The sequence below is a fragment of the Lutra lutra genome, chromosome 4 (genome assembly GCF_902655055.1).
Source record: "Lutra lutra chromosome 4, mLutLut1.2, whole genome shotgun sequence".
Taxonomy (NCBI): domain Eukaryota; kingdom Metazoa; phylum Chordata; class Mammalia; order Carnivora; family Mustelidae; genus Lutra; species Lutra lutra.
This window is the reverse complement of record NC_062281.1, coordinates 16,626,884-16,652,897: the sequence shown is the minus strand read 5'-3', so window position 1 is coordinate 16,652,897 and position 26,014 is coordinate 16,626,884. Positions and strand designations below refer to the sequence as shown.

General features: G+C 43.8%; 1 pseudogene; it reads right to left on the bottom strand.

Annotated features, from left to right (window-relative positions):
- Positions 1–748: 748 nt before the first annotated feature.
- Positions 749–26,014, bottom strand: part of LOC125097232 (40S ribosomal protein SA-like) — a 51,420-nt pseudogene continuing 26,154 nt past the window's right edge.

Below are 26,014 nucleotides of genomic sequence, written 5' to 3'. Positions count from 1 at the left end.
GCCCAGAGACCTGTCACTTTGTCTTCCAGACACTTTTCCTTGGTTAATATATTAGGATAGAATTATGGGGCTCAAACAAGGCATCTCACTGATTCACTGTCAGCCAAGACAGAGTCTCTGGGGTGAGGTGCAGATCTGCTTCTTGGACTTAAAACGTGGACACTTTTCTGCCAATTTTTTTCCCTCTGACATAAGGGCAGTGTTGGATCAAAAGATGCCTGCAGACTCAGATGCCAACACCTACACTCTGGCTGGCATAGCATCAAACTTGCATTGTTTCCCTAGTGGAAATTTTTGTAGTTAGGATATTTTCTATTTGAAGCATTCAGTAAATCCCAAATTCAGAGCTGAAGGAAACTCCAAAATCCCTACAATTAAGCTTTGTAGTATTACATGCAGTAGAACTCTCAAAGCATCAACCAGCAGCCAGCCCACCTTCCAGAACAGAACCTGAATCCTTCTTCTTGGCCTCATTCCCAGCACTTCCACCCCGCTCCAGGACACCATCATCTCTCATATGGACGGACCACTGCCATTGCCTCCTAAGTGGGGTTTCAGCATTGCCCCCGACGTATCAGCCAGAATGTTCTTTGAAAGAGATAAACCAGATTGTATCACTTCTTTGCTTAAACCTTCTAGTGGATTTCTGCTGCATTTAATTCTTTTTTAATTTTTTAAAATTTTTTTAGAAACTGTTTATTTTCCATCAACCTTATTTCCTTTTTCTTTGCCTTTGTGGAAGAGCAGCTTAGGACCACTCCAGGTTTGTTCCTGTCCATTCAGTGGCCTGAGCAGTGGGAGATGCCAACCAGGCTTCCTTGCAGGCTAAGCACCCTGCTCTCCAGTAGGGCACTGTTGACTAGGCACAGAGGGTACCTGCATGCCTTCAGACCAGCCAGTCTGGGACCTTAGGTGGAGTAACAATGAACTCAGGAGCTGGACCAGTCCATTCACCCTGAAATTCCCCCTGAGTCACAGCTTTTTGAGTAGTTGTCTGCTCTTCCTTTTCAATCCCTTCAGGATCTCTGTTGAAGTAGAGATCGGGAGTGACCACCCATGGGTGTTCACAGGAAATGGTGCCACACAGGCGCAGAACATCCCGGTCCAGGATCACCACATCAGACCCACTGAGCGAGCTCCATTGTTGTTGCAAGGGATGGCAGTGTCCACATAGCACAGAGGAGAGTCTGTGTTACCCAGAGTGATAGTAGACTCATAAGATGCCTCTGTGACAGGCCGGTGGTCTGCCCTGGCTTTAGTAACTATCAGAAGTCTCAGCTCCCAGAAATCTGCCTGAATCTGGTTAGAAGAAGTTCCAGGAGTGAAGCAGCCGGCAACAGGAATGGCTCGAGTAGCAGCAGCAGACATCAGCCCAGCTCACCCGCCAGGGTTCCTGGATGATGGAACACGGACATCAGCTGGGTTTTCAGTGGCAACAATGGCACGAGCTGCCAACAGAAGCTTCTCCCAGGTCCCCTTCAGATTCATGCTGTAGATGCTTTCACTTTTCCTTCTGTAGATGTACTGCTCCATTTGGAAGTCAAGGTTGGTGCCACCCAAGAGGGTTCCAGCAGCAAGGAATTTGAGGACATCCTCCTTCATCTGTAGGACGTCAAGGGCTCTGGAGTTGTGGAATTTTCCCTTTAAGTTACGATGGGAATGCAGAACAACATATGGGCCCCTCACTGAGTAGCACAGAAAGGGATTCCCACTGCATTTAACTAAACTCTAATATTACCATAGCCAACAAAGCCCTAGAGGTCTGGCTCCTGCCTCCTTCTCTGACTTCATCTCTTTCCACTCTCCTCCGCTCTCCACTCTAGACTCGAGGCCTTTGACTGTCCCTAGAACACAGTGCTATCTCTTCCCTCTAGAATGTGGGGTCTTTGTCCTTTCCAGTGATGGAACTTTCTCTAGAACCTAACACATCTTGCACATATTAGGTGCTCAATAAATTTGGGTTGAAAGAATGAATTAATTGTATCTGATTTGTAATAAGAAAGTGTTCAATCTATTTGTGGTATGGAAAGGTTTCCTGGAGGAACTGTCCTTTGGTCTAATTCTTGAAGCGTGAGGGGTCTCAGGCCAGGTGCGCAGAGTGAGACAGGATGTGGAATGTGGAACAGATGTGTAATTCATGGCACCAGGCGCCATGAGCCAGGCCGGTGCAGCGTGCTCTGAGAGCATGCAGAAGAAGTGACCCAAGCAGGCCAGAGGGTTGGCAGGAGGCTTCAGCAAGGAAATGATATTTGAGTTGAGACTTGATGACCGAAGACACAGCTCACAGACAAAAATGAGAAAGGAGGATTTCAGGCAGTGTAAGCTTCCTGGGCCAGGCAGAGGGAGAGTATGGGAGATGATGGTGAGAAGGGGGCATGCCTGCTAAGTATCTAGGATTTTTTTTTTTCTGGAGAAAAATATAGAAAATAGAATACTATTTTCACCACACCATTGAAAGTAAACAGATAAACACTATTGCCGAACAATAAGAAAAGGGACTCTGGCAAAAACAACAAGGATGAGTCAGAGAAGGCTTGACTAGATCTGGTTTTAAGTACACACAAATAACTATATATGTACATCCAAAACATATTTTCTTTGTTATTTTTGTTTGGTCAAAGGGCTTTATGTACAACCAGATTTTCATGCTCAGATGGGCTTCTCTAACAGTGGTGAAGGACTAGATATTTAAATTTCCTGTCTATCATACTCAATACTCTTGTAAAATAGAACAAAAATAGCATGAACATTAAATTGTAGTAAGTGTTCCCAAACACTCTCAATTTCTATACTTATTTCCTCCTGGCCTGGTAAAAACCACAAAGTGGACCAGGCCTGATTCATGGACCACACTTCGAACCACACTAACTGGCAGGGAGGCAGTGGAGGCCATCTAGAAAGGTCCAGGCAGAAGATGGTCTCAGGACATCATTTGGTCCAGACCCCTGCCTTTGGGCAGGTGGACAAACAAATCTCCTATCACTCAGTATCCTGTGTTAGACTTTTGTGTTTCTTATTGATATTTATTTCTCCATGACCCTATCACTGAGAGTTGGGGTCATCTACAAACTCATAAATACTGTGTGACTGAAGAAGGGAGTCCCTTTCCAAGGCAAGGAGATGGTATTCTGAAGAAATACTTGTTATTCTTCAATAGCCACTGCCCATTAACCCTCCCATGGGTTGAAGAATGTTACTTTGGGGACATTTTGGCTTGGAATTCAGCACATACTCTCTGACCTACCAGAAATAACAAAAGGAGTGTTTTGAATTTACATATCCAATTTCATAAATGTATGTGTTTCATTCGGATATGTTCGGGTGCCCCCAATCCATCTTTCTTGTCCACGCAGCGGTCACATTATGGTTTGATCTTACTGTTTATTTGGCATAGTATGGTGAAAACAGCTTGGGCTGTGGAAATATGTTGGAATTCAGTTGTCATTTTACTAGTTCTATTTGGCAAATAAAGTGACAGAATTTCTATGAGGTTTAACATCTTCATCTGAAAAAAATGTGAGAAATAACTTTCATTTCAGAGTCATTTTGAAGATTAAATACTTGGCACACAGTAGCTGCTCAGGAAATTCGGGGCCCTTTACTTTATTTACTTTGCTCCCTGTAGTACCGTTAGCCATGGGCTGGAGGAAAAGATTGAGGCTCCCTCAATCCCCTTTAGTTATAACAATTACTGGAGTCTATCCTCAGGTGGTTTCTGCTACACCCAATGTAACAAATCCTTCATCCTAAGTAATTAGCAGCAAATGCATAGTTTCTTGTGGAGCCCAGCTCTATCTGCTCCCAACACAACTGGTGTAATGAGAGCAAGCTCTGGAATCTCATAAACCTCAATGTGCTCAGGCTGTCCCTAAGCACTTTGAATTGAGCTTGCTGTAGAAGAGGGCTCTATTGGCTTTTGCCCTTCCTTTGAGTTTGCATTAATTACCTGTTGAACTGAGTTTATAGACCAGAGCCAGATGTATAAGATCAAAGGGAAACTGGGCCTCAGGGAAGGGACTGGAAATTGCTTCAGAATGCCTTTAGGCGACATGAATGGCAGTGACTCCCTAAGCAAGCCTAAGCGGGACTTCTCCAGGATCTGGGCAGACTCTCTTTAGACTGTCCAAGAGGACAGAGGTCTCCCCAACACTGGCTGAAACACCCTGTGTGAAATATGTGCTTCCTGGCTGTCTGGTCAGTCTAGGCAGAAGCTCAGGAAGTGAGAACCACCATGAAAACAGTCTTTGGCTCTGAACAGTGACCAAGAGAACCTCTGAACCCCAGCTCTCTCTCCCCTTCTCCACACAGTCCTGCCAAGCCCTGCCCTGCCCTGTCTGGTTCAAGAGTGGCCCGTGCACCCCGAGGCCGCTGCTAGTGTGCCCCTGGGAATGCTGGGCCTCTCTGCTCAGTATTGGTGCCCCTCTGCTCTGTTCTCGTTTCCCTGACTCTCCCTCCCAAAGAAATGGGCTGTCCTTGGAGTAATTCTGGAGGTACTGATGACAGCCAACAAGAAAATGTCCAACAGCTCCTGGGTCCAATCTCAGCTCCTCCTCTTACTAGCCCTGTAACCCCCAAGTTTCACCTTCCTCACCTGCAAATTGTGGGTGACAGTAATGCCTGTCTTATGTGGTTGTGCAATGGATCAATAATGTGGTAAAGCCCTTAGTACAGTGCTTGGCACAGAGTGGATATTCACCAAATAGTCTAAATACTGTGATTGTTATTTTTATTATTAATGAGAAGCTGGCATGCCTATTCCCAGATCATCATAAATATATTAGTTTTGTAGGGCTGCTGGAACAAATTACCATAAACTGGATGGTTTAATACTAAAAAAAAATGTATTCTAGAGACCAGAAATCTGAAATCGAGGTGTCAGGAGGGCCTCACTTGCTCTGAAGGCTCTAGGGAAGAATCTCTTCCTTGCCCTTTGTAGCCTCCCCTGGTTGTGGGCATCCCTGGGGGTTTCCTGGCTCCTAGCTACATCGTTCCAATCTCTGTCTTCACATCGCCTCCTCCGTGTGTCCCTATCCTCTTCTCTGCCTTATTTCCCTTTCCCACTTTCTTCTAAGGACACTTGTGAAGGTATATAGAACCCACACAGATGATCCCAGACCATTGCCTCATCTCATCTGTTACTACATAAGGTAGTACTCACTCTTCCGCCATACAGGTAATATTCATGGGGTCTGGGGGTTGGGACATACTTTACTGGAGGCTACCCAGGTAAACCCACTACAGAAGACATACTTGAGGGAAAATGGGTTTGGGAAGGAGGGCTTTTGCTTGCTTCTTGTTCAAGAGTCTCAAATCCTGACAGCATTTGATTATCAGCAGCAAAACCCCCTTTGCTGTCTCTCTAGGAACCCACTCATGACCATGGCAGATCCTAACATAGTTACTAGGTCCCTGGAACCATGGTATATATAATATAGCCTGGGAGTGAGTTTGTGGGATGGTGGGATGAGACAGAATAGGCTATAGGGACTAAAGATATGTCGCTGGAACAAAGGAACTATTAATAGAGAAAGAACATCAAATTTTGGTTCACATTATACATAACAGTGGGGATGCTGTAAATTGGCCAAGCCTAGGGTCATGTGGTCTTATCTTATGTACCTGGATATGAACTAAATATGAACTAAACCATGTTTAATCTTCACTTTTTTTTCTTTCTTTTTTTTTTTAAGATTTTATTTACTTATTTGACAGACAAAGATCACAAGTAGGCAGAGAGACAGGCAGAGAGAGAGGAGGAAGCAGGCTCCCCACCGAGCAGAGAGCCTGATGTGGGGCTTGATTCCAGGACCCTGGGATCACGACCCGAGCGGAAGGCAGAGGCTTTAACCCACTGAGCCACCCAGGCGCCCCTAATCTTCACTTTTTAAAAAAAATTTTATTTTATTTTTTCAATGTAATCTTCACTTTTGATGTTAAGTGGTTTTGAAAACTGTTATGTATTACTCTCCATCCCTGATCACTGAGGAGAGAGAGACATCATGTTCAAAGGGACACCATGCCTATTGTGTTCTATGGATTTGTGGAATATGATGTCACCAATACCTTGCATTTGTATATAAAATGGCAGCTCTGGGGGAGATGCAGGGGAGAAATGGCCCTTCTTATGAGGTCAGAGGTCTCGGCAGAGTTTCCAAAGCATGAGTTGGTAGAAGTGGAGGAAGAAAGCTTCACCTTTTCTTACCCTAGACCAGTCCCATGACTGCTGCATATCCTCACCTCTCATGGGACTCAGTGGTCTCATTATAAAATGAGAGGGTATAGTGGGCTAAATAATGTCCTCCCCCCAAGATACCCATGTCCGAATCCGCATAACCTGGGAATTTCACCTTATTTGGCAAAAGGGACTTTGCAGATGTGATTAAATCAAGGATCTTGAGATGGTGAATTAGCCTGGATTATCTAGGTGGACCTAAATGTGATCATAAGTGTCCTTACTAAGAGGGAGGCAAGAGGGAGGTTTGACTACAGAAGAGAAGTCAGTGGTGACTGAAGCAGAGATCAGAGAGGTATATCCCCAATCCACGGACTGCCGGCTGCCACCAGAAGGTAGAAGAGACACAGCACAGATAATCCCCTGGAGCTTCCAAAAGGAACCAGTTCTGCTTACATCTTGATTTTAGTGCTGGAAGACCCATTTCAGACTTCTGACTTCCAGAACCATAAGAAAATAAATTTCTGTTGTTTTAAGTCATTACGTTCATGATAGTTTGTTCCAGTAGCAATAGGAAAGTAATGCAAAATATACCTGTAGTCATGATAATTATACAAGAATTTTCAAGGGCTCAGCTTGGGCCAAGCATTCTGTAAGAAGTTGTGCTCTTACTTTACTCCCAAACACAACACTAAGAGGTAAGTATTGTTAGTCTCTGGGAACCGAGAATTAGAACTAGAGAGGTTCATTAACTTTGCTAAAATTAAACAAGTAAATGGAGGACTGGGATCTAATCTTAGGCCCAGCTGTTTACTAAGGATCCATGAAACACTGCCTGCTTTTATATAAGAAATTTCTTGACATTTTTGACTTCGTACATTTAAGAAAAAAACAATTCATGACATATAAGTTAATTCAACTTATACTTTCCGGTGGTACTCTAAATATCAGTGTGTCTACATGCAAAGTGAGATCTTCTTCTCAGGATATGACACCACCATTTCTTAGATTATGAGTTAAAATTGCCTTTAGCCTATGAAAATGCAATTTCAGTAACATAAGAACTCACTCAATGGGAAACAAACGTCTAGCCCTTAGATTAGACAAAAATAAAAGTGTTAATAAAAATTATCTTAAGCCTGAAAATATGGCAAAGACCCATACACTGTGTCCTTACAACGTCTTACTGCAGCACCATTGAACAGGCCCACCTAAGGAGGGTTTCATTCTCTTGGCTAGTGTTTCTCAAACTTTTTGGTCTCAGGACTCCTTTAGCTATTGAAAATTATTGAAGACCTTTTACTACATGGGTTATATTTACTGATATTTACCATCTTAGAGATTAAAAACTTAAAAATTCAAAATGCTTATTAATTCATTTAAATAATAATAAGCTCTTTCCATATGAATACAAGTCACATTTTTACGAAAAATAAATATATGTTTCCCAAAGCCAAGTAATTTAGTGAGAAGAGTGGGATTGTTTTGTATGTTTGCAAATTCCTCTAATGTCTGGCTTAAAGAAGACCTCTGGATTCTCATACATGCTTCTGCATTCAGTCTGCTGTGATACACCAGTTGGCTGGGGCCTGGGAAGATAATTCTGCCTCAACAAGATACACAGTTTGAAAAGGCAGAGCAGGGGAGAGACAGAATTTAATGGCCTTTCCAGGTAACTATGGATACTGTCCTCTGATACCGCACCCAACTTGGCTAGTGATAGTTTCTTACAGCTTAATGACAATATGGAACCTGAGATATCAATGAACTTTTTGAACTCTGTTCCACTAAAGTCCATTGAGCTATCTCCCTCTTTAAATGAATGTTTTACCCATGTATTGATTTTGTGCCATCATCATGCATTGATCATTTGGAAAATACTGGTTCACTGAGTTCTGCAAAGGTTCCTAATGTTAATCTGCTTCATGGTGCCAAAAAAAAAAGAGTTTCAAAATTTGAATCTTCACTTGAAAATGTGAATTTTGTCATGGCCACAAATTCTGCCAGTAAGTTTTTCTGAAGTTCCAGATTCGCTTCATTCATTTTTGAGAAACAATTTGCCAAATACCCAAGGCTGAATAACCATTGTTTGTTAGTCAGTTTGTGTGTGTGTGTGTGCGTGTGTGTTTTAAGGAAAAATAGTGTTCCTTGGGAAAAAAAGTGGCAAGTTCTGCTCCTAAACCCAATGACAACCTGATTGCCTTTCCCCTGGATAACCACACACCTTGGTAAGCATCAGGAGCGTTTTATGTCCTCTGTACTTTCCATTTCACTGCATGGAATATTAGAAACAGATGTACTCAAAGTCAAGATTTAAGACAATGAATACTTTTTACTGCTTCATCATTAAGTGAAACAGGTGGGCTTCTTTTGCAGCCAGGACATGAAGTAAAGAATGCACTAACCACCAGAGAAGTTTGGGCCCAAGACCTTGGTTTGCACCAAAGTGCCACATTTCCACCCACACTGCTTCTGCCTTATCAATGTATGTGTCAACACCATAAAGATAAATAAATAAAAATGGCTGAAGGGCAAATAACATCTTGGTGTTATTGTGAAAACAGGTTCGACATCATGTATTCCCAGAAAGGGTTTCAGATTCCCCATGGATCTGTGTACCACACATTGAGAACCTCCATCCTAAGACACCTTCTAGTTCTGAGAATCCATGACCCTTCCCTAAGACCAGATTTCCTAGATGACATTATGTAAACCTATCCTCACAACTGATGCCACAAAAAAGAGAAGAATAGCCTCGATACTCCTGTTACACTTCATTCCACTTTGATTCTGAATCAAGACATGTGAGGTATGCCTGGGGGTGGGGGGCAGGAGGGTGTTAATCATCCGTGAGCATCCAGTTGATGCTGGACAGCAGCTTGTGTCACTCCGAGTTGGAGAAAACGAAGGAAGTGACCTATGTCAGGGTTCCCATAGAGTGTCTAAGGCCTTAGACACTCCTGGACAGAGTTTTCAGGAAACAGCCTCCTTTCTGAGGGGCTGTTTATCTCTTTCCCCAGTTAGTTCCTCCTGACATCTAACATTAGACATGTAAAGCAGTGATTTCTGGTCTAGGCCAGCCACTCCATAACTATTTATAATCCTGCAGGAAATCATTACTCTTTTCATTTCAAGATGACTGATTTAAAAAAACTAATTACGGCAGGTCATAAAAACAGAATTTCAAAGGGTGCTTTGGGGACAGAGTGACCTGGTAAATAATTATTTTCCCTCGTACCTAGCTCTCTAACTGCACGGAAGACTTTATCACTGTCTTCCTGATGAGCAGCTTTTAAGAATTAGCTGGGATTCAAAGAATTGGGGAAGTGGGATGGAGATGAGATTTGCATCAAGGCACAGGTTTTTTAGGGTATTAATAAATCTAAATGTGTCCTATGAGGATAGGCAATGTGGCTGCAGAGCACTGGGGCTATTTAGAAATCTGCAAAGATTCTCTGAACTAAATGTCAGGGTAGAGATTCTTTGGGGTTGGGTATCAGGTTGAAATTGATGAGATTTCACCACAGTAATACAATTAATCTCAGCCCTCCACCTCTGGAGCTGTCAAGGGGCATCCTCTGTGACCTTGAGGATTTAGTCAAATTGGTACAAAAGAGGTAAAACATTCTCTCAAAGAGAATTGTATAACAAGTCAATGTGCTGGCTGAGGATTCCTAGGTCCCCATCTTCCCTGTCAGTTTCTTTACTTAACAAATATTATTGTTTTCACATCTACCCTGTGCCAAACTCTGAATAGGGCACTAGGAAGAATATAAAAATTATTAATATGAAACCCTTTATCTCAAAGTTTCTAATTTTGTTCATAATTTAAGAATTATGCACAAAAAAACTATAAGAGCTATACACACAGTAATGGAAAGCATGGGTCTTCCCCTTCCTAACTGTGTGACATTCGACAAGTTATATAAGCTTTCTAAATTTCAGATTTCTTCTCGTCTATAACAAGGGGATAACCCTAGTACCTCCCTTGTAGGGTTGTTCTGAACATTAAATGAAATAACATGTGTAAAGAGCCTTGTACAGAGCCTGTACCTTGCATTCCAAATATCTGAGTCAATTATAAAAACTACCATTTTTGAGTGACTTTCTCTCCTAACAATAACCAGGGAGCATTACTCCCTTTACAAATGATGGAATCTGAGGCTCAAGAAAATAAAATAATTCACTATACCATGATACCCTTCGGATGAGAATCATTGCAAAAAAGCAGAGAAAGGGACAGGAATTGAAGAGATATGGGTCATTAATAGTTCTGGTAGCCTGTCTCCAAAATGGCACCCCAGGAACCATAGTATTTGTGTCCTTGTGTAGCCCTCTCACTCAGTGAATAAATAAATACATGTGGCATCAGTAATGCCACATGATGTCAGAGCTGGCTTAAAGGAGCCTAACAGCTCCCCCCTGGCTCCTTTGGGATGCTTGCTCTTTGGATGCTCCATCTTGGAGCCCAGCCACCATGCTGCAAGATACTTAAACCCAAGCTGCTGCCCCAGCCACGCTCAGAGACAACAACCAGCACCAAATGATAGTCCTGTGCATGTTCCTCTTTGGACTTTATCCAGAGTCAAATCTCAAGATGACTACAGCCCAAATGATATTTGATTACAACTGCTTTTGAGAAATCCAAGTGAGAACTGCCCAGCCGAGGAGGGGTCCCGTTTCATCTAGTAAGTGGAAAGATACAGGGAATCTTTCTCTCAGCCTAACAATAAGAAAAAACTGATGAGCTAAACAAATATAACTTTTTTGGAGCATGTCAGAGAGCTAAAGTCACAAGACAACTAGGGTAACTCAACTCTAAAGTTTGACAAGCCCCTCCAAGATGAGATGAGACCTGTGAACTATTGCACTTGTGGCAGAGAAGGGAGGGAGAGCCAAGCCTCCATAACAGCAGGTGGCAGGGAGGGACCTGCAAGTCATTCATTTTTATATGCTCGAACAATTTCGTAATTTTAAAGGAACCTGGACTGAGAAGCAGATGCCCTGTTTGGTAGACAGATGCTGATCACAGCCCAGTGACCTTGGGACGTACCCCACACTTTGGCCCCTGTCCATCTGGTTGAGGCTGTCAGCTGCCTGCAGCAGAGATGGCAGATGACAGTGAGCACTTCTCAGAGAGCCATACCTGCATGGAGCAGGAAGGCCACTGATACAGGGAGGCCAGGGCACTCAAAGACGGACAGTGGCTTTGACACACCTCACAGCTGGCAGACAGCAAAGGTTCCCAACACTTCCTGCATATTCTGTTCATTGATTAATGTGCATAGCTTTACACAAATCACACATCTTTCCTGTGCTTTTCCAAGGTTCAGAAAACTAATATAGACACCTCACTGCACTCTCCTCCCATCCCCCCACCCCCAAAGGCACCAAGCTCATTCATAAACACCCTGGTAAGGAAGAACCAGGCAGAGTGACTGAGAACCACTTTACCAGCCAAATGACCACTGATGCTAAATGACTTGATAAGCTAAAGAATGCAGGGACAATAGATTCTCTTAATGAATCCCTAAGTGACCAAAAGAAACTGGGCACCAAAACCCTGAAAGAAGTAGCAATGTGTTTTTTGTTGTTGTTGGGTTTGTTTTTGTTTTGTTTTGTTTTGTTTTTTTGCAAAATAATTGTCTATAAAGGATCTACTACATACCAGGAACTTTGAATATTTTTTAACATTCTTTATCTCCAATTCATACAAAACTAAAAGTTGGATGTTATTGTCCCATTTTGCACATGGTAACGCCAAGGCCAAGTACAGAGTAATGATTATGCCATAGGTGCTGCAGTTAGACTACTTGGGTTTGGTTTCCAGCTCTGCTACTTACTTGCCATGTGACTGTGGGCATGTCTTCTCTGTGCCTCAGTCATCCCTTCTATAAGATGGGAATAATAATGTACTTTTCATAAATGAGAGAGTAAAAGTAAGACATTGGCCAATGTGCCCAGCATACAGTAAACCCTTAATGAATATGACCTGCCATTATTAAGTTACTTTACCCAAACCACATAGTGAGAAAGAGTCTGATTCCAAAGTTGTATTCTTTCCAAAGAAATATTGTCTGTGGTTGTGAAAATTGTTTTTGTGAAATATTAATAAATTTATATAACCTAAGTAAAACAGAACTAGTATGAACTCAGATAGACCGCCCTCTCTTGCCATGATCCCCTCAAGGCAGCACAGTCATGAATGATCAGATGTTTGCTGAATGGTTTGCTTAGGTTCCCTGCTCCCTCTCCTCTTTTGAAGTCCCAGTTCATCAAGACTCCCTCTCTGAAGGAATCTCATTCCATTATGTTAAATTTGGGTAACTAAGGATCTTCAAAGTATAATATACATTGTATTTGCTGTGTAAATTTAAGAATATGAAAGCAAAACTAGACTCCTAGATAAGATTGTAAATCTCTCTTTGGGTTCTTTGTGAAACATAGGTTATCAAAGAGATACAAAGACATGGATGAACGGCTAAGTAAAATGTGATTATATATACAATGGAATATTATTTAATGTTAAAAAGGAAAGAAATTCTGGTGCATGTTATAACATGAATGAAAATTGAAGACATTATGTTAAGTGAAATAAACAATTTACAAAAGGACAAATGTTGTATGATTCCACTTAACAAGGTTAATTAGAGTAGTCAAACTCACAGAGACAGACAATAGAATGGTATGGGCCAGAGGCTGTGGGAGGAGAGCATGGGAAGTTAGTGTTTAATAAGTACACACTTTTAGTTGTGCAGGATGAAAAGAGTTATGGGAATGGACAGTAGTGAATGTACTTAATGCCACTTCAAGATAGGGGTTTTTTTTACGATTTATTTATTTATTTATTTGAGAGAGAAAGAGCGCGCGCGCGCGCGCACACACACACACGTGGAAGAGAGGGCCAGAGGAAGAGAAAGAAGAGAAAATCTCAAGCAGATTCCCTGCTGAGATCATGACCTGAACCAAAATCAAGAGTCGGAAGCTTAACTGACTTCGAGATAGTTTAAATGGAAAATTTTATGTTATGCATATTTTACCACAGTGAAATGTTTTTCAAAGAAAAAGAATATGAACTTTAGAGGAGACTAAGGGCATTATAATAATAATAATAATAAAACAAAATATTAGTGATTTTCTTGTTCTTAGTTGTGCTTGGAATCGATTATGCATGAGTCCAACAGCCTGGTGGATGCTATAAGATCAATAAATTCTAAACTCATCAAGCTTCATTGTCTCAATGCTAAAAGCCAGAGCTATTGGGGGATGGGCTCCAGGAATTATAACACCTATCACTGAGGGCTCAAAAAGAATTGTCAGTTGTCAAGAATATTATAGATGGAGTAATTTCTAAGGGGGTACTATTATTAAAATCTAAGCTTGCTAAACAAAGGAGGCAGACAGGGAGGGGTCAACTACAATCTGTTGTTCATTAAAGGTCTCTGTGTTGCTAGCACAGAACTGGGCACTGCTGGGAAACAAAAGCTATAAGGTAGGGTTCTCTACCAAAGGAAATACCATCAAGTCAGAAGACATGACGGTGTCATGTCATCAGAACCCATTCAGTGCCAAGTTGTGTGGACTTTCCTAAGAGATCAGGATGTAAGGACGTTCTGTATTGTGCCAATTTGGCTACATTGGAACTATATTTCCCTGAATTCCCTTCCCTGATGGTTCTGAGTTAGCATTGGTCACCGGAAGAATCTGCAGTATTTGAAAGAGCAGCCATTATGCGCTGAAGGTCCTGGTGGACCAGCACCCATGTTGGTGCCTCTAATGAATGTTGGCTCTCATTGTTGGTGAGGATGGCAGCCAGCTTGCAGCTCCTCAAGCCCCACCAGATCCCCTCCTCCTCTGAGTGTGGAACAGGAGCATGTGTAACTCTGTAACAAAGAGCACCAGCTTCTGGAGTTCACTCCCATCATCCAAATTATAGGCAGCAAGAGAAGATGTAGGTTCCAACCTGTCCTTGTGAGCTCCAATTTGCCATTTTGGGTTTTGATTTGTCTTTGTGCACCCCAAACTGTTCTCACTGTTCTCCACTTCACATCCAACTTTTCTTTCCAACTGCTGGCCTTGCTGACCTAAAGAAACTTTGAGCCTAGCACCAGAAGTAGAAGAAAGTCTTACATAGCTTTCTTCACCATTTCCCACAAGTGCCTAAGATTTAATGTCTCTGGTGCATCCCTTACTCCATACTAGCCATGGTGGCTCTGCTATCCTGATAGAACCAGCACAGATAAGACCATGGGACAATACAGTCAGGCAAAGAAGGTATATGTCAGCTCAGCCTTAAAAGCTTAGGTTTTTAAGTCATTAACATGCCAGCCACTTTCGAATGCTACTTTCCAAACATCATTCATCCATGCCTTAAGATGGACTTTGTTCCATCATAAGCCTGTGTTATTTCCAGCTCAGTACATACCAACTTCTAAACTATATTCCTGTGCCAGACCCAGGTAATTTTTTTTTTTTTGGTCTGCCTGATGCCCATAGCTTTAGAGTAGATAAACACCAGCAAAGTCTATAAAACCCAAGAGAAAAACGGGGGAAATTTGAAGCAATTACATTCATATAGTTTAGTACAATCATCAGGATGATATTTAGGCTTTGGAGTGGTAACGAAGGATGAATCCTGGCTCCACACTTTCTAGTCATTGGGCCTTTTGCCAAGTTGCTTAACTTTTCTGAGCTTCAGTTTCCTCATCTGTAAAATAGGAGGATAACCCCTTCACTATTAGTTTTCTATGCAGATAAAATTTAAAAAGTGTCTAAGATACTTATAAAGTGTTTTTAAGTGCTTGGACACATTTTTAAGTACAGGAACACGCACATGTACACAAACATGAAAACTCACTATCAGGACTGAGGGGTTCCATTCTTTTGGTCATTGCATCTTATCTCCAGTAACTGGGATGCTGGTCTATAATGAATAAATGGATGGATGGACGGATGGATGGATGGATGGTGATGTTTGCTTTGCTAAGGATCTCTAGATAGAAGGGCCAATGGGAAAGAAATGAGCCTGAACACCATGACTTTGAAACAGCTGTTAAGTCAAGTACATACCTACAGAGAAATCACTCAAAATTGCCACAGTATCAGGCTCTGCCAGGTTCTTGTCCTTGCTTCCCCAGAGTGTGTTTTCAAGCACCACACTGCTCTGTGTTTCTCTCACGGACTTACACAGTCTTCAAATCCCTTTCATGAGCATAATGTCATCAGATCTTTGCAATAGTCCATGAAGGCAGGAAACATGAATATTAGTATCCCCACCTTACCATCAAGGGAAGGAGTCTTAAAGAGGCCGAGTTGCCTGTTCTGATATCTAACTGAGGGCTGCTTCCATCATGAACCACGGCCAGACCAATGTCAGAGAGATGCAAAGAAGAACCACAGTTGTCATGAGAAAAGCTGTCTTTTCCATTATAGCAAAATTATAGAGACTGTATCTTGGTCTTGTGATGCTTCAGCAGGGGAAGCCAAGGCACCAATTCTGGGCCTGCTTTTACAGTCCATTTACTAGCTGCCATTTTGCATGGTGAACAGGAAATACTTGGACCTCACAATCAAATTGATCAGAATTTGAATCCCAGCTCTGCCACTGTCTGTAAAACCTTGGGCAAGTTACTTAATCTCTTGGATTCACAATTTTTCAATCTATAAAATTGAGATAATATCTACTCTGGAGGCTTAATTGAGATAACCTAGCAGAGTAGCTGGAATCTAGCAGAAGTTCGATCAATAATAATCTTCTATTATCCCTTCTTTATCCAATTCCACCTTCGTGGAGTAAAGAGAAATATAACAGAGCAGTTAAGAGCATGAACTATGGAGCCAGCCTGTCTGGCTTTAAATTCTAGCCCTGCCATCTATTGACTATGTGATCTTGGGAAAATTACGTAGCCTCTCTCTGCCTCAGTTTGCTCTTCTGCAAATGAAGATAGTAATAGTACGTACCTCATAGGGTTCTTATGAAGATTAAACTAGCTAATATTTGTAAGAAACTCAGAACACTGATTGGCATATAGTTAGTAGGTGCTACATACATTTTCTCTTTTAAATAAAAAAAATCATTTTCATGAAACTTTTGTGGAAAGAAGAGCTGTGAAAATACCTTTTTTAATTTAGAAGAATCAGACAAAAGGAGAGAAATACTAAAATATCTTCTGAAGCATCAAAAATGTACTGAGCCCTTACAATTTCACAGGCACAAAATAAAATGCAAAATGATGATGTCTGAGCCATTCCTTCAGTAAACCTGTGTTGTATGCCAACTCTGCACTAGGCACTTTGCTAAGCACTAGAGATTTGAAGGTGGACAACACAACCAGGTCCACTGCCTTTGTGGAACTACTAATCAGAGGGATGGGTGGTGGGAAACTTAGGGGAAAAAAATCAGTAAGATAATTACGGCTTATAATAAGTACTTGAAGGGGGGCGCCTGAGTGGCTCAGTCAGTTGAGCATCTGTCTTAGGCTCAGATCATGATCCCAAGATCAAGCCCCATTTAGAGTTCTGTGCTCAATGGGGAGCCTGCTTCTCCCTCCTCTGCCCCTCCCCACTAAGGCTTGCTCTTTCTCTCTTTCCCTCTTTTGTACTCGAAGGAAAGATAGCTGTGTACTGTGAACAAGGACAGAGACAGGAAGGAAGTGCCTAGACAGAAAGGAGTCCGTGGAGGCTTCTCCAAGGAGGTGGCACATAGGCTGAGACCAGAGGACTGTGAAGGTTCTGCCGACAGAGCTTAAATCAGTCTAATCTAGGGGGTTGGGAGCACTCAGCATGAGCATAAATATAGAGATTCTAATGGATCTACCTCACAGGATTGTTCTGAGGAATAAATATGATGAGGTCTGAGAGACACCTGGCACACAGCCTGGGCCATAGTACATGCTGAACATCATTACCTTCTCCCTTCAGAGGAGCACTCACAGTTTCTCTGTAGCCAAATGGAGCGCTCTTCTGGGCCCATCCCTGCCTCCCAGAGCAGCATCCATTAATTCAACAATTCCCTCAAATCAACACATCATTACTAAGTGAATTTATTTATGAGTCACATTAAAGGTACGGATATGATAAAAGATACAAATTCAAACCTAACCCTGCTCTCCAGGGATTTACAGACTGAAGGAGGAAACAGATACCTACAAACTCGTAAGTGGGGAGCCCCAGACCAGAGGGGGTAACATCCGTCCACCCCAGAGCAAAGAATGGAGTGGCCCACAGATCCTCAGCAGAGAAGAAATGGAACAGAGGGTCAGGAAAGCGTGGCTACCTGAGGAGGGGGTCTCTAGGCATCAAGTGAGCCTTCAGTTTGCCAGCATGCGGAATCCATGAGTATGACACCTGCCTGGCTCAAGACACAAGGTCCGGGGGTTCAGGCCCCAGGGCAGGGGTGTGAGCTGAAGGAAGGTGGGTCCAGACCCTCCAGATGAACAACAGCCATGCCACAGGTGACAAAGATACCACCGTTCTTGCCCTGCTTGGGAGGCAACCTCAATCCCAAGGCACCAAATTCCAGCTGCCAAGCCTCCGCCGCCTTCCGTCCCTGCCTGGAGTTCCCTCTCTGTTCCCCACTTCCAGATTCAGTGCGCAGCTCCTGAGTTCATTTCTGTTTTCCTGGATATTACAGCCCATAGCCGTCACCACCACCACCCCACAAACTGTAACAACCTGCATCCGCAAGACTCAGATCCTCCTTCTAACAGACCATAATGTAGTAAGCCCTTGCTGCACGCAGAACTTGGTATGAAATGACAGAGGCAGACCTCCCACGGGGCCCTATTCAGGGTGCCAGGAGATGCAGGTGGGCATCGTCCCTCCACACAACATAGGTTTGAGTCAGCACTGAAAGAGATGGAAATAAAAGGAACAGAACCATAGTGGAAGAAGAGATTTCATACTTGCCATGTCTCCTCTCTTCCCACACTACACGGCAAAGTTCTTCATTCATTCACTCGTTCATTGAAGAAATATTTACCGAGTTCACTCTTCTGGGTGATTAAGACACTTCAGTGAACAAAACAGACGAAGATTCATCATGTCTTTCATGAAGACATGAAAGAGGGAAGGAAATGACCCCATGGAATAATATAGCACAATATGGACTTGGAAGAGCAATTCAGTGCAAAGGCCCTGAGGTGAGTGTGTACCTGGGCCTCTGAGGAGGCTAGTGGCTGGAGTCAGTGAACAAAGGAGAGCAGAAAAGGAGGAGGACTGAGAGGTAATCAGGGGGCCATGAGGGGACATGAGCTTTGCTCTGGGTGAAGCAGGGAGCCACTGGGAGATTCTGCGTTGGGAAAGAACATGATATAACTCACATTTAGGAGGCTGTTGTGATACCACAGGAGACAGATGGTAATGGCTTTACCCAGGTGAGAAGCGGAGAAATAGCTTTGAATTCCATTTCCCTCCCTAGTGCTTGGGACCATGCCTGGCATCTGGGAGAAGTGGGATAAAAATCAGACTGATTGGACTGGAATGAAACAAAAACCTAAACAGCCCTTTGTATCTGAGCTCCAGCCGAGTGCCAGGTCCCAGTGCAGGCAGACATGAGGACAGACATGCTAAGCGAGGCCCTGTAACCTGCCATCATCGCGCATGCTCGGGACCGCGCTGACTGAGCTGCAGTCTTTTCATGGACAGCTCAGTGGTCAATCCTGACAGCGGGCACGTGAGCCTATGGTCTCATTGGCGGGAGCTGAAAGCTGCAAGAAAGGAACCTGTGTCCTGGGTAAAGCAGTGAAAAGGGAAAGGTCCCTATACTTTCATTGTGTCACAGATTTTTATTGTATCAAGTGTCCTCAAAATTAAGAGAGGCTTCTGAAGGCACATCTGCCCCCTCCCAGTTTGCTGTCCTCCTAAGGGCTGCCCTGGATTTCAGTCCAGAAACCTCATAAAGAGAGGCTCACAGGACTCAAAAATCAAAAAGTGATGGTTCAGGGACCAGGCCCAGCTTGTCAGATCCAGTCTGCTCTGGGATGCAAAAGGAGGGGTCGTGAGGACATAGTGAGAGGGAGACCAATCTCCCATGGACTGAGCCCCCTCACTGCCCAAGCTCCACTTCCCCACTTCCCTCACCTGCTACAGAGCCCTCCAAACAAAATATCATGCCATTTTTTTAAAAGATTTTATTTATTTATTTGACAGACGGAGACCACAAGTAGGCAGGGAGGCAGGCAGAGAGAGAGAGGAGGAAGCAGGCTCCCTGCTGAGCAGAGAGCCCGATGTGGGGCTCGATCCCAGGACCCTGGGATCATGACCTGAGCTGAAGGCAGAGGCTTTAACCCACTGAGCCACCCAGGCGCCCATATCATGCCATTTTTATGATCATTCCAACTATCCCCACTGAGACACCTGCTCAGAGAGGAGCTTATTCTGCAGAATTTTGCAGGACTTGGTCCAGGTGAGAAACTGCAGGAAGATGGAGAAAAAAAAAAAAAAAAAACAGGATCTTAGTGAGTTTCACTGCCCCAAACGCTTGGTTGAAAGGAGTCTCCACACATGCACTCACTGTCAGCCTGTGTCTAAATCCATTCAGGATCAGAATACAACAGACCGGGTGGTTTATGAAGAATGAAAATTTATTTCTGAGGGAGTGAATAAATATTTCATCAGCCTGGGGCACCTGGGTGGCTCAGTGGGTTAAAGCCTCTGCCTTCAGCTCAGGTCATGATCCCAGGGTCCTGGGATCGAGCCCAGCATCAGGCTCTCTGCTCAGCAGGGAGCCTGCTTCCCCCTCTCTCTCTGCCTGCCTCTCTACCTACTTGTGATCTCTGTCTGTCAAATAAATAAATAAAATATTTAAAAAAATATATTTCATCAGCTTGAGATAGCTCGTGCATGAGAACAGCTCCAGAATTCCATCCAGAGTCCAATGCTAGTCAAAGAAAAACCTTCACCTTCATTAACCTTCACCTTACTGCTCCAGTTTTCAGAGCACTAAGGATGCAGTCCCTGATCTGATCCTCGCAGCCAATCTGTGAGATAACTATTATCATTTCAGTTTTACAGGTGAGAAAACGGAGCCTCATAAACAATCAGTGATAGCCTCAAGATCATTCAACTGATAAGTAGCAGAACTAGAATTCAAATAGCCAAGTTCAATTTCAGAGTTTATTCTGTGCCAGAGGAAACTTTAAAAGAAAGACTCTTACTTCTAACTAGATCCTTTTCTAATTTATGTACATATATCTCCTAAGATAGGGTCCAACCTAATCTCTTTACTCTGGAAAAAAAATGTGGCCCAGTAAAAACAGGTTGGGCTGGAGTCTAGCCCAGAGCTGCAGGGACCAGTTATGTAACCTTGGATGGGGGCTGGCACCTCTCAGCAGGCCTCCGTTTCTTCTTCTCTCAAGTGTATGGAGTAATACCTAACTTGTCAGCCTCCCAGCGTGCCACGAGGCTCTCAGAGAAAAAGAGAAGAAAAGTGCCCCAGACACACAAGCTCAACATACAAAGGGTGCCAGGGCTCTTGTGTCCTTCTGTCCCGGCCACCGCTGCTCAGACATCTGTTAATGGAGGGGCTCTAACTCTCCCCACCCCGCCTTATTTCTATCTTACCCCATTTCCCAGATCTGACCCTCCCATCAGAGCCCAGATCTAGGATTAGACAGTGGTGGCAGAAACTTTGTAAATCTACCCAAAAAAACCTGCTGAATTTTAATCTTTAAATATGGTATGTAGGGGCGCCTGGGTGGCTCAGTGGGTTAAAGCCTCTGCTTTCGGCTCAGGTCATGATCCCAGGGTTCAGGGATCAAGCCCCGCATCGGGCTCTCTGCTCAGCAGGGAGCCTGCTTCCTCCTCTCTCTCTGCCTGCCTCTCTGCCTACTTGTGATCTCTGTCTGTCAAATAAATAAATATTTTAAAAAAATATATGGTATGTAAACTTTATCCCAATTTTTTTTAAATAAAAAGATGCAATTGCTAGCCACAGGAATAGGTACAAAGGCTGTATGCATGACTGTAGCCATGGTAACATGGAGAAGACAAGTTAATTGTAAGAGATTTTCAGGAACAAGAAAAAGCCAAATGTGATTAGAATTTTAGGACTGAAAATGAGGGAGGATGGGGCACCTTTAACCAAAAGAAGGGTAAGCAAGTCTGGGAGAGATCATAACCAAGTCAATATAGGGTGTATGGAATTGGAGAGTTCAGCCGGACACACAGGTGCATGTATGCCTCAGGAAGCCAGAAAATCAGGCCTGGATTTCTGGGAATGGTGAGGACTTGGGGACTACATAAACACCACGGTTAATGACAATTGGATGCGCTCCGTCAAGATTTAGGAAAAGGAAAGAGCAGAGTTTTTATACCTCCAACATTCTGAATCCTTCTTTAAATTGGTGGGCTCCAATCCGTGGCAATCTATGAATTCTTTGGGTACAGTTGAATTGGTTAACGTTGTCTTTCTCCACATAGAGTTAAGGTTTTCTCTTCTTCAAGTAGATCAAGGACCAGTGCTCACCTTGAGCCCGTCCAGGTTTGGCTTCAGGCAAAGTTACTGCCCATCTGTTGTAATCTTTCCCTTACACGGAGGGCACAGTAATGACTCTGAGAGAATGCTTTAGGGTGTCGTCCTTATTCTAGGATTCAGGCCTCCTGGGGTCCTAACTGAAAATCTTACCAAGGCCCCTCAACTTTGGCAAGACTTGAACTCCATCCTCTATCTCCTTCAGTTGCTGAAACTTTTGCCCAGCCCTTTAGTTTCTCTGCTGTTCCACTGCTCTAGGCATCCTGAAATCCCACGCCTCGCTGGTGCAACTGAGTTGTCATCTGATGACTTCAGGCAAATAAGATTTGCCTGCATATGTCGGGGCTCACTTATCTGAGGTCCTCTTCTCCGGCAGCCCCAAATGCCATGTCCACTCTGTATAGCGAGGTGACGCTATCTGCTCAGGCTCTATCCCCTTGGCTGAGAATGACAAGTAGCCTCAGGTAATAATCTCAGGTGAATGGGGAGCTCATCTCATTTACTGTCTTCTCTCAAGGATCATGGCACCTCCCCTTCCTGGGTTGCTTCCCTCCCCAAGCTTTCACATGTGTTTTAAATATTTTGCCCAGATTGCATAATAGTTTTAGTGAGCCCATTAATGCCATGTGCTACTCCACAAAACTAGTAATCTTCATTAAGAAAATTAAGAGGGAAATAAGGACTGGCCCTTGGAAGCCTATTTTGGGGAGCCAGAAGGGGAGCAGTCAGATAGAAGGAAACGAGAGCAAAGAGGAAAACCAGAGTATACAATCTTATGAAGGCCAAAAGAGGAAAGTGCCACAGAGTCGGCATTATCAAGGAAGGAAGAAGAAGAAGGAGGAGGAGAAGGAGGAGAAGGAGAAGAAAGAAGAAGAAGAAGAAGAAGAAGGAGGAGGAGGAGGAGGAGGAGGAGGAGGAGGAGGAGGAGGAGGAGGAGGAGGAGGAGGAGGAGGAGAAGAAGAAGAAGAAGAAGAAGAAGAAGAAGGAGGAAGAAAAAGAAAAGGACGCCTGGGTGGCTCACTTGGTTAAGCCTCTGCCTTTGGCTCAGGTCATGATCTCAGAGTCCTGGGATCCGGCCCCGCATGGGGCTCTTTGCTCAGTGGGGAGTCTCTTCCCCCTCTCTCTCTGCCTGCCTCTCTGCCTACTTGTGATGTCTCTGTCAAATAAACAAATAAAATCTTAAAAAAAAAGAAAGAAAACAAAAAACCCAGCCATGGAAAGAAGGCTAAAATAAGGACCTTGTCCTTGACAAGGATCAGAAGGTCATGGGTATACTATTTACCGACTGTTTATATTCATCAACTGGTAACCTTTTTGGGGTGGGAGACAAGTCTTAGAATTTGTATTTTCACCACACAGTTCTGAACATTCAGCATATAGCTGTTCATGAATTATACAATAAAGAAAATTTTTGAATGCTTGAGAGAGGCTGGTGTAAAGCCGATAGAGAGGTCTGGTTCGGAGCATTCTCTTTGGAAGGGCTGGGAGGTGCTAATTTAGCAGACCCTCCCCCCGCCCCCCACCAGACTATTTATATCCACTAGCAAAAGTGCCAGGTGCCTGGCATTCAGCTCATGGCCCAGGAAGACAGGAAATAAATTTCTTTTCAAGGATCCCAGCTCCAATGTGGAAAAAGAAGTCTGGCTTGTGCTTTCTGTCTCCCCCTCTTGATAAGCACACAAATAAACAGCCTTACACTGAAGCAGAGGCCGTGAGCGCAGAGTCCAAGGACCCGGCTCTGGGTCTGTAAGAAATGTCGTTTCCTCTGCCTCACCTGTCAGACATTTTTCCTTTGCACTGAGTGAAAAGAATAACCATGAGCTCACAGGGACCAGTCGGACAACTGGAAATCCCACCTGGTGCAGGCTCACACCCTGGTGATTTCTCCTCCAGAGAGGAAAGAGCTCCCTGCTAACCCACCTCACCCTGCCCCTTCTCACCAGGCCCCTCTCCCTTCTGGCAAGTATCCAGTCCGTTTCTAGCCTGTATAGACAAGTCCACACAACAGTCTAACCCAACAGCACTTCACAGACTAGCAAAGTCACAGACGAGTTGAGCTAGAAGAGTCCACGCGGCACCACCAAACCCAGCAGAGGGGCAGTGGTTTACTGGCTAAGTGTGTGGGCCACAGGAACCGGATGCTGACATTCAAATACCAGCGTTGCCCCCTTTTACCCTTGTGACCTTGAGTAAACCGTGCAGTCTCTCCGTTTCAGTTTCTTCTTAGCAACAATAGGGATGATAAAAACACTTTCGTTGTTGAGCTGGCGTGAGAACATCACCATCCCTGGCTACCCCTGTCACGGCGTGCGAAAGCTCATCATAAACTGTACGACGCAATGTAAATGTGCAGCGTGATGTGATGACCTTTATTGCTCTTACCGGCACCTCCGTGTTTGGTCAACACTTACTTGTGTGGATTTTAGGAGGCACAACCATTAGACTGTTCAGCTCTGTGCGGGTCAGCTCTGCACTGTGCTGGCTCAGAGGGTCAGAGGTGCCCATGCCCTGGAGCAGCTGGGAGGAGGCTCACCTGGCCAGGGGCGAGGAGCTTGAAACCCTCAATCACGGTGCTGCTGGAGGGAGGCTGCTCCAGAAGCAGCCAGCATCAGAGAAGGGCTCTGGTTGGAGTTCCAGGGAGTCAGAAACAGTGCGGGGATGGAGACGGGCTCTCTGCGGAAGCCATCGCCACCCCACACAGCAGGAGAGAAGCAATTGCCACCTCCATCTTCCAGCCCCATGTACAGCGGGTGATCAATGACTCATCGCAAAGGAAACGTTTCTTTATGAGGATGCAATACATCTGTCTTAGGCTGATTAAAAATTGTTCCTTGTCAGCCTAGCAAGTGTGATATTAGAGTCTGGAATGCAGATGCACAAAGGACTTTGGCGTCTGATCCACCTGTGCCCCAACCCTGGCTCTGCCAATGCCCAGCTCTCTGACCTTGGGAAAATTGCTTAACTTCTCTGGTTCTGTTACCTTGCCTATAAAATGGGGATAATAAATTTAACTCCACCGGGTTACTGCTGAGAATCAGAAGACTTGGCACTTGTGAAATGCTGTGTGCCTACTGAGAGAGTTCAGAGGAAGCAAAAAAGGTAACGACCATGTCTCCCTCTTCCTTCCTAAGAGAATCATCAAGTCTAGGTGTACACAGGTAGACCATTCAACTGCTTATCAACCTGTCTGTCCCACTGCTTCTCAGTTGTGTCTGGAATTCCCAGAATGGAACTGTCGTTGCTCAGAACATAAAACAAAGTAAACCAAACTCTGGAGTGTCCTACTCTATAAGGTTAACAGTCCTGTTGTTTCCTTACCATGGCACCATAACTTCGAATTTACCAACTTAGCTGTGAAAAGGATGTTCATTACTTAAAAAGAAGATACGGGCCTAAGTATGCTGTCACAAGGTAGCAACAGGAACTCTACTTAGAGCTCTTTCAATGATTTCCTAAATTTAGAAATTCACACAAACTTCTCTTACCAAAGTATTTATTAATTTATTTTTATTATCTGTATTTATTTTCATGTCAGTGTTCCCTCCCCAGCTGGGACTATGGACTGCTGATCTTTGTACAGTCACTGCTTAATTTAGTATTTAGCATATAGGCAGTGCTAAGGAAATCTTTTAAGTGAGATCTGAATTGAGCTGATCTTCCTATAAACTATTTTTTAAGTTTTTAAAAAAATATTTAATTAATTTACTTATTTGACAGAGAGCACAAGCAGGGGGAACAGCAGAGGGAGAGGGAAAAGCAGGCTCCCCCTCGAGCAGGGAGCCCGATGTGGGACTCGACCCCAGGACGGATCAGGACCTGAGCCAAAGGCAGATGCTTAACTGACTGAGCCACGTAGGTGCCCTTTAAACTATTTTTTTTAGGTCAAATGCAATACTACTCTCTACATGATGATTTACTCTGACTCAGGATAAACAGTGTCATGCCTTTTATGCACCAAAAATAAAGTATCTGGTCACATGAACGTTAATAAAAGATGCTCATCAGAGAAGTCAAAAGATCTCAGATTTTTCTGAAGTATATTCCATCCACTTCTCTTACATGTTTCAATATAACCTTTCATGGGATCTCACTGCCCAATAATTAAAAACAGAACTAACAACAAAAAAGCCGTTGCCATTTATTGAGGACTTACCATGTGCCTGTGTGAAGTGCTTTACATGGATTATGTAAATTCTTGCTTCAGCTTCATTACAGGGTCAAGGAGAGGGAAAACTGGATGCACTGGCCAGTGGGGTAGTCACCCACGGTCACCCAGCTAGCAAGCCAAATTTGACTTGAGAAGGTCAAACTCCAAATCCAGGACTTTTCGCCACTGCACCTACATACCTCCTTGCATGGCATTCGGGCTT